Source organism: Myxocyprinus asiaticus, chromosome 7 (genome assembly GCF_019703515.2).
Source record: "Myxocyprinus asiaticus isolate MX2 ecotype Aquarium Trade chromosome 7, UBuf_Myxa_2, whole genome shotgun sequence".
Lineage (NCBI taxonomy): Eukaryota > Metazoa > Chordata > Actinopteri > Cypriniformes > Catostomidae > Myxocyprinus > Myxocyprinus asiaticus.
The window spans coordinates 14,083,540-14,102,240 of record NC_059350.1 but is presented as its reverse complement, the minus strand read 5'-3'; the positions used below and the strand labels follow the sequence as shown (position 1 = coordinate 14,102,240).

Genomic DNA, 18,701 nt, shown 5'->3' with positions numbered 1-18,701 from the left:
ACTCATTAAGACAAAGCCTTGTGAAGTCTAATACACGTTTTATAGTCACTTCAACTATGAACAAAGAAGGGAGGGTTTTATCTTGATTAAACCCATTTATTGCAAAATTTGGGCACCAATATACTATAATTATGATGTCCATCATTGGTTACATGTGCTTGACTTTGGATAAAGGAGATTTCTGGGAAAATTCAGGTTACAGCAGCAAACATTTTCTGCGGTTATTCAAAACATTAACTTTTCAAAGCCTGAGTCTCACTAGCTGAATTTTCCAATAATTTTCTGGTGTTAGCTTCATTAACAATTACTTGCCAGGTAGAGGGAGACAGTTGGGACTCCCTGCTGAGTTAATGGCTTGAAGAACTCAAAAGCACATCTGGCTTACTTGAAATTATCACTGGCTGTGGGTGGGGTGGGTACACGTCACCAAGGCAGTGACCAATGAGTGCAGTTCATGTATAGAAGTGTTATTTTCCTGGAGTATGGTTGACTTTTTTTTTCTGCAGAAAAAGCATGACGTCTGGAAAGTGCTCGTGGACGGTTCATTTGAATGAGAAACGGATTACTCTTCGGGGTCAACAAGTATGTTTATATAACATATCTAATGTCACATAGTGTCAGACAGACCATTAAAAGAAAAACATTTCTGATGCCCAGATCTTTGCACAGTGTGACAATAAATATGTAGAATCTTTTACAATAATATAACGTAAAGTTAAGCTTTATTTTTCTACACAGCTTTAGATTATATAAATATATTGTAGTATACATTTATATAACATTATGTATAAATATGCATACCTTAAGCCCCGTTCACACCGCCAGTAATTTTGTAGCTTGGTGTCGCTAGAATCTACTATCGGTGTCGCTGGTGGGTGTTCCTACTGTTTGTTGCTGTAACGTTATTGGAGGTTTGCATGTCTGGCCATAGCTTTTGAAATATGATCACGGATGAGACCTAATACCGGTAAAATTAAGATATCATTACAACTTGACCAGGAATCAGTTAAAATGTACATTCTGCAGTGTAGAGTGTTTTATAAAACATGCAGCAGTGTTCACTACATTAAATCATTAACAAGACTATCAATCTATCATGAATGAATCAAACTCACTCAGAATGCAGACAGTTTCTGACACGCTTTTCCACGCATCGTTTTATTATATCCATGCATGTGGTTACAGACAAAGGTTATAGAACAGTAAAAATCCCTCACGATGCTGAAACTTCGAGACAGATGACGTGAGCTCCGCTGTCTTCACTCTCATTGGTAGTCGCTCGCGAATGTCGCTTGTCATTTGCATAAAGTTCACATTTTCTCAACTTTGTCTTGTTGCTCTCCACAGAGATCTCTGTTGGCAATGGCCACGGCAGCTCGTGTAGCCGGATGTTGCTATGCTCTCATTGAAAATTTATGTGATCATGTCGCTGTCTCACAATGGTGTGAACGGGGCTTTACAAATTTGTACTTTTATTTTAGTTCATGGTACTTTAATACACTTTTGAATAGTTCACTTTCTACCAAATGACACTCTTTTGTTGCCCAGCTCTTTGCACAGTGTGATGATAAATGTGTGAAAGAAAAGGATGCTATTTCATTTTGCTATGCGTTCTCAATAGAACATGTATTTGACAAACAACCTAACATAGCAGATGCTGCAGACTCTAGGGAGTAATATTGAAAAATATCTGTATATTCAAAAGCTTCAGGTTGATTGGCTGCGAAAATGGGGCGTGACAGTGAAGTGTTGAGAAAAGTCAAAGGTAGTCATTAAGTTTGACACCTTCCCTCCATTTTAAACCGGTAAGTGTGACAGGCTTACCATCTAGTAGGGTTGCCATGGTGTACGGTGTTACCGGTTTTACTCTGCACAAGGGACAACACCGGTGTAAAATTTTATACTGGATAAAAGGGAGAAACATTATGAATGGAACTTCCAATATGAATACATGAACATTTTTGTTATATTCTATAAACTACTGACCATTCTCCCAATTCCAAATAAAAATATTGTCATTTATAGCATTTATTTGCAGAATATTACAACTGGTCAAAATAACAAAAAAGATGCCGTGTTTCAGACCTCGAATAATGCAAAGAAAATGAGTTCATATTCATTTTTAAACACAATACTAATGTTTTAACCTAGGAATAGTTCAGAAATAAATTTTTGGTGGAATAACCCCGATTTCCGAAGAATAGCTTTCATGCATCTTGGCATGCTCTCCACCAGTCTTTCACATTGCTGTTGGGTGACTTCATGCCACTCATGGCGCAAAAATTCAAGCAGCTCGTCTTTGTTTGATGGCTTGTGACCATCCATCTTCCTCTTGATCAAATTCCAGAGGTTTTCAATGGGGTTCAGGTCTGGAGATTGGGCTGGCCATGACAGAGTCTTGATCTAGTGGTCCTCCATCCACTCATTGATTGACCTGGCTGTGTGGCATGGAGCACTCCCCTGTTTGAAAAACCAATCCTCAGAGTTGGGGAACATCATCAGAGCAGAAGCAAGCAAGTTTTCTGCCAGGATAACCTTGTACGTGGCTTGATGCATGCACCTTTCACAAAGACGAATCTACCCGATTCCAACCTTGCTGAAGCACCCCCAGATCATCACCGATCCTCCACCAAATTTCACAGTGGGTGCGAGACACTGTGGCTTGTAGGCCTCTCCAGGTCTTCCTCTAACCATTAGATGACCAGGTGGAGGATCGGTGATGATCAGGGTTATTCCACCAAGTATTGATTTCTGAACTATTCCTAAGTAAAAACATTAGTATTGTTTTGTTTAAAAATAAACATGAACTTGTTTTCTTTGCATTATTTAAGGTCTGAAAACACTGCATCTTTTTATTTTGACCAGCTATCATTTTCTGCAAATAAATGCTCTAAATAACAATATTTTTATTTGGAAAAAATTTTGTACTTTATAGAATAAAACAAAAATGTTAATTTTACTCAAACATGAACCTTTAAATAGTAAATCCATAGAACCTGAATTTTGCAGTGGTCTCAATTTTTTCCAGAGCTGTATATATATTTTTTAAAGTTCCCATGACTTTCCAAGAGAGACAAATAAAGATGAATTGTCATTGTTAATGTCACTCCCTCAGCAGCTGTATTTGAAGCAGTGTTTACTAGTTTTGTAAATGAATGGCAGGGTAATAACACAAAGAATAAGGTTTTAAATCTACATTAAATTACATTTAAAATATAAAACATATATTTAGATTTACACTGTTTAATTAAGGCAGAAATGCATCACAGTCTTTGAAAAGGACCCATTCTTTCAACCAACCACTGAATTGCACAGACATGATGCCAACTCGCATCCATCCATGATGCCTTCAGAAAGGATGTTAAAAAAACACTGGATTTAGTCATGCCTTGTTGGCGTCTTAACTCCTTATACTCTGCATTTTTCAGTGTTTTGGGCACAGCTTATGTGTTACAAATAGACCTCCGGAGGACACCACCAGCTGTGAGAGTTCTCTTCTAAGGAAAAAACTGTCGTGGGACAACTCTCTAAATAGGTCTGACCTAGAACACCTAGAAACTTGGGCAAAAATCACATAAAACATGATTTAACAATACAGGTACACTATATCTGCAAAGTTTAGCTTGCTGAACAGACAGTACACTGACTCAAAGACATCTGGTCAAATGCCAGTCCATATTAAGAATCTATGACTCGTCATGCACCGAAACCCACTGAGACTGCCCTGAGCATTTGCAGAAATACAGAGAAAATGCCCTCTGTGACATCATCAATGCATCACCAAGGCCATTTGACATCATTATCACCAAAGAGCTTTCTTATGACAGACAAATCAGAGGTAGGAATGGGAGTATTAGACATTAGCCACACTAGGCCAGAGTAATTCAATTTGTCAGGTGCTTAATCATTTGCATCCACTAATGGGATAGCAGAAGTATTAGACAGTAAAACCACTAAGCATCCAAACTCTAACCACCTAGTGCTAACACTTGCACCAATATATGGACAGATCACCAGAGCAGGATGTGGCACAAGTAAATAAAGCCTGCAATATAACAGACTGCAGCTGCAGCAGGCGGCCAAATATGATCATCATATGCATGTGGGAGGCAATTCAGACAACAGCTGCTGACTTCTGCTCCAAATATGTGGAAGAAAACCATTAAGGGGACCATAATGTACTTTATATGGAGAGATTCAAACTTAAAGCAGGTTTCTGAGAAGGACAACATCTACAGTATTTGAATCAGGTTCATGGCATTTGTAGTACCATTTTGACAAACATCACACATGTCTCCCTCTTCCTGCTGACCCAGGCAACACAAACATAAAGAGCTACACCATCAGCATTGGCTCCAAACTAATGCTCAGTGAACTTTGGTACACAGTAAGTCTGTGAAATTGAAATTCAAAACTGGCCCATTTATCAAATTTAAGATAAAAATGCACATTCTAATTCTGAAATGAGCATTCAAATTTTGGATGTGTGCCAAGCACTGATGATGACTTACATTCTTGGGCTAAAACAGACAAAGCACAACCAATAAACCAGAAAGCGGAATACTTGAAACACGTTTTAAAGGTTGAATTTCCTTTTAAATTGATACAGCATCTAAAACATCTATACTGCAAGAGACACTCGAAAAACAGCAAGACACCACGCCATTGTAAAAGACATCCGTCTAGCGCATGCATACATAGAAAAAGATGGACGCTCTTGGAGTGAACAACGACCAGATGTGCAGCACTTTGGCAGTTGCATCTCGCTGCATAAGCATTTAATACGTACATATTTAACAAAACTATATTTATTGAAAAACATTATGGTACCGCCAGTATTACTATGGCACCGGTATAGGCTACTGTGCAACACTAAATTAAAATAGAACGGTCTATTGAAGCATTTCTTTTTACCTTTATATTTAATATTTGATATGAAACTGGCTAAATCTTTTGACTATCATTTTACACACATTTGATAACAACTAGATATGTTCTTTGCAATAAACAATCGTTTCAATGCTGTGCTAATTAGTTTATATTGATTTGTTGCGCCCGCTTGTGAACACAGGAGAAAATAACTGGGTTTTTTTTAGGGATGCACCAATCCGATACCTGGATCGGTATCGGCTCCGATACTGAAGCTTTTAGACGGATCAGGTATCGGTCTGACGAGCCTGATCCAAATCCGATACTGTGTGTTAGTCATGTTCGTCACCGTCAAGCTCAAAAAAATGACATAAGAACCATAAAAACACAATTGAAGTAGTTCATATGACTCGTGCATTTTATTCAAAGCCACTTGAAGATGTGCAATAGCTCTGTGAATCACAAAAGGCTGTGTTTAATAAGTAAATATATAAAATGCACGTGCAGCTACAATGCGTCAGTGAATGGCGCTGCTCCGTTTACACATACACTCACGGCTATTTTTAGCCTTCACGTGGTGCACAATATTTGAGCGCTACTCACGAACAACATCTCAGATGTAGATGATCAATAGTTCGGTTCACTTGTAAATATGCATTTAGAACGGCACTGGAGGTGGTTTTTTTTTTTTTAACCAGAAATTGAATAAGAAGCGAATTAAACTACTGTGAACTTGCCAACAAACAGACACACTTACAGGACTTCCTGGAGAGTTCAGAATGTCAAAATAAAAGCGTGAGGGTTTAAAAGTTAAAGGTGCATGATTGAGATATATTACTATATATTATTATAATATATTATCATTTGTTTACAAATTATGTTCTCTCTTAACAACTGACTATCAACCGACAGCCTGAATGTCAATACAGTACAATACTGTACATTCTATATCTATATATATATATATATATATATATATATATATACTATATTGCCAAAAGTATTCGCTCATCTGCCTTTAGACACATATGAACTTAAGTGACATCCCATTCTTAATCCATAGGGTTTAATATGACGTCGGCCCACCCTTTGCAGCTATAACAGCTTCAACTCTTCTGGGAAGGCTTTCCACAAGGTTTAGGAGTGTGTTTATGGGAATTTTTGACCATTCTTCCAGAAGCGCATTTGTGAGGTCAGACACTGATGTTGGACGAGAAGGCCTGGCTCGCAGTCTTCGCTCTAATTCATCCCAAAGGTGCTCTATCGGGTTGAAGTCAGGACTCTGTGCAGGCCAGTCAAGTTCTTCCACACCAAACTCACTCATCCATGTCTTTATGGACCTTGCTTTGTGCACTGGTGCGCAGTCATGTTGGAACAGGAAGGGGCCATCCCCAAACTGTTCCCACAAAGTTGGGAGCATGGAATTGTCCAAAATCTCTTGGTATGCTGAAGCATTCAGAGTTCCTTTCACTGGAACTAAGGGGCCAAGCCCAGCTCCTGAAAAACAACCCCACACCATAATCCCCCTCCACCAAACTTCACAGTTGGCACAATGCAGTCAGACAAGTACCGTTCTCCTGGCAACCGCCAAACCCAGACTCGTCCATCAGATTGCCAGATGGAGAAGCGTGATTCGTCACTCCAGAGAATGCGTCTCCACTGCTCTAGAGTCCAGTGGCGGCGTGCTTTACACCACTGCATCCGACGCTTTGCATTGCACTTGGTGATGTATGGCTTGGATGCAGCTGCTCGGCCATGGAAACCCATTCCATGAAGCTCTCTACGCACTGTTCTTGAGCTAATCTGAAGGCCACATGAACTTTGGAGGTCTGTAGCGATTGACTCTGCAGAAAGTTGGCGACCTCTGCGCACTATGCACCTCAGCATCCGCTGACCCTGCTCTGTCATTTTACGTGGCCTACCACTTCGTGCCTGAATTGCTGTCATTCCCAATCGCTTCCACTTTGTTATAATACCACAGACAGTTGACTGTGGAATATTTAGTAGCGAGGAAATTTCACGACTGGACTTGTTGCACAGGTGGCATCCTATCACAGTACCACGCTGGAATTCACTGAGCTCCTGAGAGCGGCCCATTCTTTCACAAATGTTTGTAGAAGCAGTCTGCATGCCTAAGTGCTTCATTTTATACACCTGTGGCCATGGAAGTGATTGGAACACCTGAATTCAATTATTTGGATGGGTGAGCGAATACTTTTGGCAATATAGTGTATATATATATATTTTAATTTTTATTGAATAATGTGTATCTATATAGTAAAAAAAAAAAAAAAAAAAACAAAAAACAAAAAAAAAAAGGCATATTGTATACTGTACAGTGTATGTTATTATTTGTATATTGTTGAGTGTAATTATGTGTATAACAGATGTTTAAATTGTGTTGTGTTAATTTGATGTTATTGTAAATTGGTATATGTCTCATCACTGTCACGACTGCTATGTTGATCGGAACTGCACCAAAGAATTTCACATACCATTGCACTTGTGTATATGGCTGTGTGACAAAGTGATTTGATTTGAAAAAAAATTATAATAATATTTAAGTTGAATGGGTTCCAAAAAAATAACTGTGTGAATGAAAAGTGAGCTGATATCTTACAACTAAATTGAACAAAAAAGAGATCTGAATCCTTTAATGTCCAAATACAAGTTGAAAATTTTTTTGAAAAAAAAAAAAAAGCTTATTTTCTACAGATGACTTATACTTGAATTACTGTTAATTTTGCTGCTACATTATCCAGTATACTAGTTAATAATAAAGTGTTTCTTAATAAGCTATACATTTATATTGAAATAATGTGTAGTTAGAGGTTTGTGTTTCTTTACATATTAAAGAGCACACCCAACTAGTTCCACACAATAAAGATATTCTAAACTGATTATGCAAAAAACAACAACACTGGTATCGGATCGGGAGATACTGAAATTTCCGATATCGGAATAGAAAGTGGTATCGTGCATCCTTAGTTTTTATCCAACAAATTGTATATACATTTTTTAATTGCGCATAAGAATTCTGAATGGAAACACTTGGCATGCAAATAAACTCAATTCTCTTAAATTTAACGCGCTAGGAGGAGGTGGATTTTCTAGAATTTAGCACTAGTTAAAATGCGCATTAAGGTGATGGAAACAATTTATTCGCAAAACGATGATGTGTTTCGACCATTGGTGCATGTGTTGAGTGTGCAAATAGCTTGATGTAACTGGCCCAACGGAGGTCAGACCTTGGCACACAATCCTTTGAACAAAGTCCTTGACATTCGGAAATGTTAAACCCACAGCTGGTCTTTAAAGTGGGTTCTCACAATCTGCCAGAACAGTTTTGAGCGTGGACACTCCCAGGTATGCGGAGGATGACGGCATGCGGGCATCGCTGCCATTTAAGCCCTCATTATATCAGATGTTCTGCTTATTCAGCTGCATCTCCAGGCAGGATTTAAACAAGGTGCGATTGCTCCAATTGTGCAAATAAAACTCTCCCCGAAGGAGGTCATTCAGCTGCTCCATCATGACAAGATGGGCTACTTCAAAATAATGCACATGACATAGTGAATGGAAACGGCGCAACGATTAGCATTTTCTTTAGTTGAATTTTTGTAAATGCACTTAAATATGAAACATTTGGATGGAAACCCCAGCTAATGTCGATTTAAAAATCAGATGTCTGGAAATGTTTTCCCCTTACCTGAAATAATGCTTTTAAAACTCAAATATAATTTCTCAGCCCTGTTGACAGTCCTAACACACAGGCAACTGAACCACAATAAGCTGTAAGTGTTCACCAACTATATAGTGCTATAACTGGTAGTTATTAAAGCCTTAAAGCTCCGAGGAGGCATTTATTGACCTTTTTGCATGGGTGCATAAATCAAGCACTGAACATTAGCCATTACTTCTTATTCAGGCAGCATGTCGCCACAGCACGAGAGACCCGGAAATGGGAGCGCCGGTGACGTAACGCTTTTTAAAAATCAACCTGTTACTCCAGGTAAAAGGTAACGGGGGAGGGACCTCTCGTCTTTTCTGTTCCAGCAATGACTCTGTCTGGGATTTGAAAATCCAAAGTACAAGTGAAGTAACCACTGAGGGAAAGAGGTGAACGTGCTTTTTTTTAATGGCATCTCCGTCCTTCCGCGTTTGAAAGACACACCCTGCTGTTAACCGGTCATTACCGCGGTCAAACTATTTGGTTACTTGCCACTGAGTCGTCGTGTTCAAAGACACACTTCCCCACACATTTTGGAGTCTAAGTTATTCTGGTTAGAATTTAAATTCCTCGCGGGGTGGGGGTGTTTCAAACCGGGCGAGTGTACACACGTTCTCCTTTATCAGCCCTCTCAGGTCACTGTAGACGAGTGTGAAAAATCCCAAACATTCCTGCTTTGAGGCTTTTTGTTTCGACCCGAAGCTAGATAAGCTTCATGAGTGACACTGACTCACGCTGAGTGTCTCAGAAAATCATACACACACACACACTGTGTAACCTGCTGTTTCACATGGGTTGTGTGGAAATGAGAGTCACTGTGAAGTGAGAACACACACCGAACCGCGCCTTTCCCTTCCCCCACATACATACACACACACACCCTTTTACTAAAATACCCACTCAACAGGTTCCTAAACTTTTTTTTTATTATTATTGCATACACCGGGAAAGCAATCTGACCGAATTTCGCCATCTTCTGGGGGGTTTCAAATCTGAGTCATACGTAAACCAGAGAAACAAAGTGACTTGAAGCACCTGTGAGGCGGAGATCGGTTCAGGTAAACCCAATAGTGGCGATACTACATCGGACCCAAATCCCAAGCGAAAACATAGTGAAACAAAAATCTAATAAAACACATCTAAATTTAATTATATATATATATATATATATATATATATATATATATATATATATATATATATATACACATACATTTTTTTTCAATATGCAAATCGTGGCATTTTCAATTGCATTTTAATTAAAGACACCGGAATTAGACTTCCTGCAAATATCTACTGAATGTTCTAAAATGTTTTCATTTTATTTATTTTTTATTTTTTGCAACACATTTTCCAGAAACATTGGTGCTTTAATGATCGGGTGACTTCCGCACACTCAGGTGTGTTCCTGGGCCTTGACCTGCTTTACTTTGCTGCAGTGAACATTTTATTTCTACCCACTTTAAACATTTATCTAGAAGTCATCCTGACAACACCTAAACATTAAATAATTAAGTATGTTACAGCTGAGAGGGTGCAAAATGAATAAAAATCCCCATTGAGAAGCTATAAACTATTGGAGTAGTTACATTGCATATTGTCTCATATTAGGCACTTAAACTGATCTAGATGTACACCAGTTGTATCATTTCCAGAAATCATGGTTTTAACATGAGCATAATTAACCCAGAATCACATAGGACTCAATATCACCAACAGTACCAAACCCCAGTTTAAACCAATAACTTTATCTTCTCTCCATGTCGTCGAAATCATAGGACTGCAACCCGACTGGGGGAAAAAGACACACACACGCCGAAACGCAGTGCTCACAACACTTCTTTCACCATGCATATAATTCAAGATAATAGAAACGACTATGCACAAGACTTAAAAAAACAGAGGTTTCCTCTTTCCCAAAATGCGCCTCACGCTCGTGCTTTGATGCTTAGCACGGCGGCTAACTCCACTAACCTGCTAGCATGGAGATCTGGCTAACTTTGTTCAACGCCAAAAATGACAAGGCCAAACAGGGAAACCGGAGGACAACAAAGAAAGCCAAGAGAGATAAGAAACAAACAGAAGAGTTACCATAGAGTCTACCTTTGTTTTTGGTTTCGTTAAAGTCCCGATGTGAGGTCGTGGCCTATCGAAACGGGCTTCTCTATGGCCAGTTTCAGATTTTCCAAGCGGTAGGAAGTGATTGTAATTCCAAACGTTTGCTGCCTCTTTATTTGGGCGTTTCAGCCCCACGCTACACCAGACGCATCTGCCCTATTTCATGAGTTTGTTTTCTATTGCATGGCCTGTAACGTGCCTTAACGATTGAAGCGAAACGAAGAGGAAGCCTGAGATGAACTAATTTAAGCACTCTTTTAGAAAACCCACCAATCTATCTCGCTCTCCTTGTTCACTCCTCTCTTTGCTTGTCGTCCCACAGTGAAGCGTCTGACCCCTCCCCTGTGAAACTGGAGTTCAGCAACACCGCTGGGCGGGGACTGGAGACGATCGAGTTTTCAGTATTGCAGCGATATTACATTGCACAACAATTTTGAAAATGTAAACGAGTCTTTAAAAGGGTCCTTCACACCGAACCCGTTTTTGCGCCACGTCTTGCTGTGTTTCTTCTTCTTCAGCGTCGCGTTTTTAGACGCCGTGTCAGGTAAAACGCGTTTCAAGACATTTGCGTTCCTTTATCACACTTCGGGTTTTGGAACGCGGAAGTAAACGTTTGCAGGGTAAACTTCGACAGCGGTGAATGGGAGATCACAGCAAATATTATTTTCGCATACCCATTTGCTCCAAGAGCAAAATAAAAAAATCCTCTATTACATTTGAATGACTTTCCAGAAGAGGAAAAAAATAGAGAGGTGGATAAAGACAGTCGGATGGGAGATGACAAATTTGCTGTCACTCTCTCAGCAGCTGTCATCGAAACCCCCTTGCAGCTGTGGTAATTCATTTTTTTAAAACAAATTCCAGGATAATATAACACAAAGCATACTGTTATACATTTATTTAAAAAATGTATAATATACAACAAATTGCGAGATTTACGCTGCTAACTAAAGCGGAAACGCGTCATCACAGTCTGTGAAAAAGGTCTATTCTATCCACTTTTTCCTGGGGGTCTTACTGGAGAAATGAATGTGGGTGGGACTTCCGCCGGAAGTCGTTCAATAGCATTCTCTAGCTCAGGCTGCATTCATTTTAGACCCTGTTTACAGCTGGTAATAAGATGAGTTTCGGATGATCCGATCGCAAAGGTCAGCACTAAATATAGTTGTAAATGGTGTGCAAAATGTTTTGTGATTGGATCACAAAAAACACATACAGAGGTAGTTAAAAGCCACATTGCATTTGAGGTTTAAAACGGCATCCTGATGTGTCGCGGACAGCAGCAAAGCACCTCTCATCACCAGTCAATCACCCACCGAACAAATGGTTAAACGTACATTTAGATTAAATCTCAACTGCATCTGGGAGAAACAGTGTGCCGGTTTTGTTCGCGCTTTCTTTGTCTTTATGACTTTTTTGCAGTTTATTATCGTTCAGTAACACACTGATATAGTGACTGATGTATGTCCATATGAAATCATACATGCTCTCCTCAAAATCCCAACACCACAATGAAAGAATGAATGGACGTATACCGCAACAACAGCTGTGTTAACTGTGACAACGGAAGTAATGCCCATATTTCTTGCTAAGCATCACGGGATGTAGGAAAAATTGGATTCGTTGCGCGTAGTTTTTTTATATTTTTTATTTTTTTCAGCAAAAGAATCAGTTCAGTCTGAAAGGCCCTAATACAGTTATTTTGGGTTGGGGTCTTTTGTAGGTGATCACTGTCCACGGAAAAAACAGGCATGTGATCAGCTAAGGACAAAAAAGTAGGAAAATCTGAAACTCCAACCTCTGGCTGGAGAGTTTTACATTTCTGCAAAGCTGGACATTATCTGGACTCTCCTTGGTGTTCCTGGAGTAGTGCTGAATGGCTGACACCTGCATGGCCTTCAGGTTGTATTTCACTAATTGATAATATTCAAATCTCTCTGCACTTAGGTTGGCAGATTTGGCTTGCATGATGTTGGACATAACACTGAATGAATCAACTCTTGCCCTCTCTGTTATCTGAGGCAGAGTCATGTCGCTTGCATATCTATGAGAAAAAAGTTCATTTACATGTATGACAATAGCATAATTCCATACAGAAGGTGGCATGAAACATTTGTGTCATATTCAGATAACAAGCTAAACATTTAATTGCTATTTGCCTATACATGGTGTAGCTATCAAAATTACACACGGTGTAAATTGCATGATGTGTGTAAATAGGACCTGGCAACCATGACAAACCTGTGTATTTCATGTTGAAACTCAGCTCTTTCTTTGTCACTAAGCTTCACAAATGGAAACATGTCTGGCAACTTCTGGAGGTAAGGAAGAATCTGAGCTTTCCCGAGCATCTGGATCCAAGCATGACAGGGTCCTAAGAGTTGAACTGTCAAGACGCAGTTTTACCTGAAGATCACCTGCACAGCTAATGTAGGCTTTGATTACCTTTTGAAAGTCTTTGCCACAGGGTGGTTCCTCCCTAGTTGGTCCAGGATGGATGAGGCCTCAGAGCCAACAAAAGGCTTTGAAAGATGGGCCTCTTTTGACTTCATCTTTGGCCTAGAAAGATTACTCCCCTTGCTGTCAATCAGGTATTCTGGCTTGATTAAGCAAGATAAAAACTCCCTCATGAGTCTCTCCTGTTCATCATGGAGTTTATGAACCTTTGGATTGAAACAGTAAAACATACTGCTTCAGCAAGGGAAGGACTGGTGAATAGAAATGAAGCTCAATGAGGGTTTTCTTGTCCTCTAGCAACACCTGTCAAAACATGGAAAAATATTTTATCACTGCAGAAATCACTGCAGCCAGCATAAAAAAGAATAAATTAAAACAAAAAAAGAAAATGCTGCTAATCGGTGTATCTGTGTAAGATTCATTTAGACAGTTTAAACACATTTTAAAAGTGTTTAGGGCATTTTTCTCACCTTCTTGCAAATCCTGACCTTTCTCATCTTCCCCTCATTTGTAAAGTTCTTATACCAGTCCCCCAACTCCTTCCACAACCCCTTTATCTGGGTCCTGCCTGCTTCTTGTACATCCCGCTTTTGTAGCATGGCATTGACAATGTCTTCATATGTACTCTTATTTTAATTGTCCAAGAAGGCATAGTTAAACATAACTAATGCATCCCACATGCGCAATGTTTCCAGACTGATATCCAAGATTGAGAGCCACCTGTGTGGAATATACCACTCTGGTCATGAGAAGCTGATTCCAAGAATGCTGCAAATTCCTCTGAGGCCTTCTTTCATATCAGCTGACCATTTGTGGTCTGTGTGCAAGTTTGAAAGCAGATCTTCAACCCAACGTTATACAAATGAACCGAACTTTGACGTCATTCGACCCCGGGTGCGCACCAAAAGTGCTAGCATAAAAGCACCCTTAGAGCCCCTCATCACAGCACAGAAGTTCATAAGAATGGACACCAGATTATCCCATGGGAGAGCCATCATTTCAAAAAGTCCATCCAGTGCATTGAACAGAGACTCTGTTACAGATGTGAGTTCCAAAGCTGCAAGGTGTTGAACAACCATCCTCTCATGCTTCTTGGACCAGTAGCTAACAAGTACACCTAATACTCATTTAATTGTCTTGCTAGTGGCCTCATCAATGTTGAGGGAGAAGGGGACTTTTCTTATCCCCTCAAGTATTTTATCTTGTATAGTCTTCTTCACACCATGTGTAAGCTTGTAAGATGCAGATGTCCTGTCCATTGAAAGCTCATTGTAACAGGGTTCAATGAAAGGAGGCGGTGGGAACCGGACGAAGCATCAAAGTAATGTTTTTAAGCCAGTCTGAGCCAGTCCTCCGACCCCTGGCGGACAGAACGCCCCTCCGCATTTCGGCGGCCGGTAGGGAACTCCTCCTCTGCCCCTGGCAGCGGCCCCACCGCTCCAGGCGGCCAGCAGTGAGCCCCTCCTCCCCTTGCGGATGGTGGCCGTTCCTCCGTGTCCAGGTGGCCGGTAGCAACTCCTCCGTCCCCCGGCGGATGGCCGGGGCTGCTCCTTTGAGGTGGATGGTAGTGGTGAGGACTCTACGATGGCGCATAACTCCTCCCTTCCAGGCTTTGGCACCAGTGTAACAGGGTTCAATGGGAAGGAGGAGGCAGGAACCGGACAAAGCATCTAAGTAATGTTTTTAATAAACAAATATAAATGCATACAGGGCAGCTGCCTGTAGCTCTCTCTCTCTCTCAAACTGCCGCATCTTGATGCACTTATCCCTCTCCTCAGCTGATTAGCCCGATTGGGGGCCAGGCGTGCAGAGTCACGGCCCGGCCCCGCCCTCCTCCTTGTCACACTCATCAAGGGCTTTTGGATCCTTAGCTAGCTTTTGTGCCAGTTCAATAATTCCTGGTGTAACTGACAGAGGAAGAGAATTCTCTGCAACAAATCCAAGTATGTTTTTCCGAGTGCCTGAAAAACAGATATTGATTCAATTAATCATTCACAAAAGCAGTACTGTCTTAAAAGTGTAGTCTAGTGATCAAATTGTTGCAACAGCATTTCACAACGTTATACAGCTAAGAAGACAAATTGTTATTTAATGTCTACATAATTTATACTTCTATATAAAATACTATATTTGCAAAATGTAAAAAATGCATAACACAGGGCTTCTATCTTTTTCTTTCATGTGTCTTTCCTTTAGACTTTACAAGAGCCTCATTACAAGAACTATCCTACTAAGGCATTTAACTATAGTCTTTTATACTATAACTGAGCATTAATTAAAAAATGTAAATCTGTTTAAATTCAGTCTATTTCAGTTATGTTATCCAGCTGTATCCAACTCATTGAAACATTAAGAGTTGACTGATTTTTTTTTTTTTTTAAACTGATCTGATTCTGTGCAACATGGTCACATAGAGGAGGAATTGATCTTGGACGTTCACTGTGTAGAGCCGCAACAATAATATTATCTGTGGGTGCCATCTCGATGCGCATGTTTTGCTGTTGGATCCTCCATTCATTAATGTGTTTTGGATGCTCCATATGTTTCCGCAGTGCAGTCATACCATTTGCTCCAAAATTAATAGGTTGGTTGGATATGTTGCAAATAGCATTGCCTGGTTCACTGATTTTACTGAAACAATTCAGTGAAAGTGTGCATCCTTCAACCTGGACACTCTCCTGCAACCAACTCCATTTCAAACTATTTTTCACCCCTTCATCAATTGCCTTTACTTCAGGGCTGTTCACTTCTAGCCTGGCCATGAGTTTATGGTATGCTGGAAATAAATAATAATAGAAATAATTGCAATGTAGAATTGCCATTCATTTATCTGACAGCAAACAACAGCACAAATAGTTTCTAATGCTAATAATACCACAGAGATTAAATCAATTATAAGATATAAATCACCATCAGGAAGGGGACTAAATCCTATATGCAACTATGCTTTCCTGAAATAATATTTCACACTTGGCCACACAAAATACAAACCATTATAATTACTCAATTCTGATTGTTAAATGTAGTTTTTATTACTTTAATTTTTTTTATCAGTTTAATAATCACTTAAACAATATTCATTCAAATAAGTTGATAATTTATGTACAAAGCTGACTTATGTTGATGTTAAGTATGATAAACAAATAGCCTCCCTTCTTATCTTTAAACATCAATTGTACTGCATTGCAAACACGACAGTTTCAGACATCCACAGATTGCTCTTTTACTATGACGTGTTTCATGTTTTCTGTATCTATAGCCAACAGTTGGAAAGGGATTATTTTGCCAAAATTATTTAAAGGTGCACTCAGTAACTTTTTGCTCGTGTCATCTTGGATTTACATTGACACCTAGTGGAGTGGATGCAGCATCATTCAAAATTAAATAGTTTTCAGTTACAGATGCCATTGTAGAAATTCACTATTCACAATCGGCCATGATTCATTTAATCCAAGAGTGAAAGTGTCCATTAACAAGACAATTACTGAGATTAAGCGAGTAGTATTCAGCTGGTCATGTGATTCTAAAATTGCAGCCCCCATGAGGGTGCCCCTGTCCCATGTGTCCTTCAACATATTTGTACCCATTCACTTGCATTGTATGGACGTACAAAGCTGAAATATTTTTCTGAAAATCTTCATTTGTGTTCAGCAGAAGAAATAAAGTCATTCATATCTGGAATGGCATAAATTAAGTAAATACTGAGAGAATTTTAATTTTTGGGTGGACTATCCCTTTAACTGACATAAAGTTTCTCATGTTTCTGTAGCCAGTTTTAAGAGCAGTATTCTGTACTGGTTCTTCTTGTGGCTGCCATGAGGTTTTGGTCTTTTGGCACTTAATAATGACATCCTAAGGGCAAATCTTTTCTGCAGCTGACTTCCATAATAATTAAAGACAGCATTTGTCTACCTTGCACCTAATTTACTAAAATTTTGAGCTTCTTACTTGGGGGTTCACATCCAGTCAATATGCTTTGTCACCTGTCTTTATGCATTAGAAATAACAGTTCTTTAGCTGATTGTGATTTTTATCCAGATTGATTCAGGATCAGTCATATCTGGTGGATCAGTCAAGCATCAGTCATATCTAGTCACAGTCATCTGATCCTCCAGTCAATTGTGGGATATGACATAACATGGGCTATGACGTAACATTCCTTCCCTCAAATCATACTAAGCTGATGTGCAAGCTCAACTCAGTTCATATTGAGAGCTAAGCACAAAGAAAGTCAGGATGGGAGTTTGTGGGCCCAAATGCTTAACAGGTGAGTCAGGATAAGGCTGGACCATTTATACTCTCATTTTTGAAACTTTAGATATAGGTTTAGGTCACTCCCTTGGCCCCAGGGCACACAAAAGCACTCTGCAGACTGCAGCTATAATGTAGGGAACTCCATGGTTGTCCATGTAGTTTTGCAAATCAGTGTTAGTGAAAGGTCACCTGGTGGATTGCAAGTTAAAACTAACCTCAGCAAGTTAGGGAGTAGTTTCATTGTTCATCATAGCAGGCCAAAATGCACATAATTAGCAGGACCAAATGCACATAAATGCAGAATTAAATTAATCCATAAGACTCCACTGGTTGTATCCATGTTTTCAGCAGCGATATAAGTGTGGGTGAAAAACAGATCAATATTTAGGTCAGTTTTTACTATAAATTATCTTCCCTGTCCAGTAGGTGGCAATATGAACGAAGAATGCAAATCACCAAAAACAAAAGAAGAAGAATGTGAAAGTGGAGACTGAGAGTAAAAAAGGACTTATATATTTATCTGTTTTTCACCAACACCTATCATATCACTTCTGAAGATATCGATTTAACCACTGGAGTCGTATGGATAACTTCTTTGCTGCTTTTGTCCTTTTGGAGCTTCATAATTTTGGTACCCAATCACTTGCATTGTAAGGTCCTACAGAGCTGAGAAATTCTTCTAAAAATCTTAATTTGTGTTCAGCAGAAGAAAGAAAGTCATACACATATGGGATGGCATGAGGTTGAGGAAATTATGAGAGAACTTTCATTTTTGGGTGAACTATCCCTTTAACTAGCATCTTGTGGTATATTAAGTTTCCTTTTGGTTGGAATATATAATGACATTTTGCATTTTTGAAATGGTTCATAGTCTAAAACAACCAAATTTCTCTAATAATCACCAGCACATCCTATGTGTGAAACCTATTATTGGCTACATCAAATCAGATGGACAAACCAAAATCCAATATAATTTCTTAATAATGGCAAACTTTTACACTGATACTGCCAATTGCTCACATTATTTATACTATGTGCATTATATCTGTTTCCATTTTGGGTCCCCAAGTGGTCAGAGGCCTCTGAATACATCTAGTTTGGTCTGTTGTTTATTTTCTGTACCTGATTATAGGGGCACCCACTGGAAACAATGAAACTCTGATCAAATAGAGAAAGGGACCTGCGGAAGCCTTCATCTAGCATTATTCATCATGCCCTCATACTAAATGCACGTGGAAAACAAACAAGGAAGCCCTCAAACAACATGGTGGAG

The 18,701-nt window shown here is 39.4% G+C and overlaps 1 protein-coding gene across 6 annotated transcripts in view; it reads right to left on the bottom strand.

Annotated features, from left to right (window-relative positions):
- Positions 1–11,077, bottom strand: part of ctnnd1 (catenin (cadherin-associated protein), delta 1) — a 48,982-nt gene extending 37,905 nt beyond the window's left edge. For 4 of the 6 annotated variants that reach the window (XM_051702008.1, XM_051702005.1, XM_051702007.1 and 1 more), the window contains exon 1: positions 10,703–11,055. The gene's annotated coding sequence lies outside the window, so the exon portion shown is untranslated. Of the gene's footprint in view, positions 1–10,702 lie in introns of all 6 variants that reach the window. The other 2 variants (XM_051702011.1, XM_051702006.1) reach the window with 2 other exon arrangements.
- Positions 11,078–18,701: the final 7,624 nt, after the last annotated feature.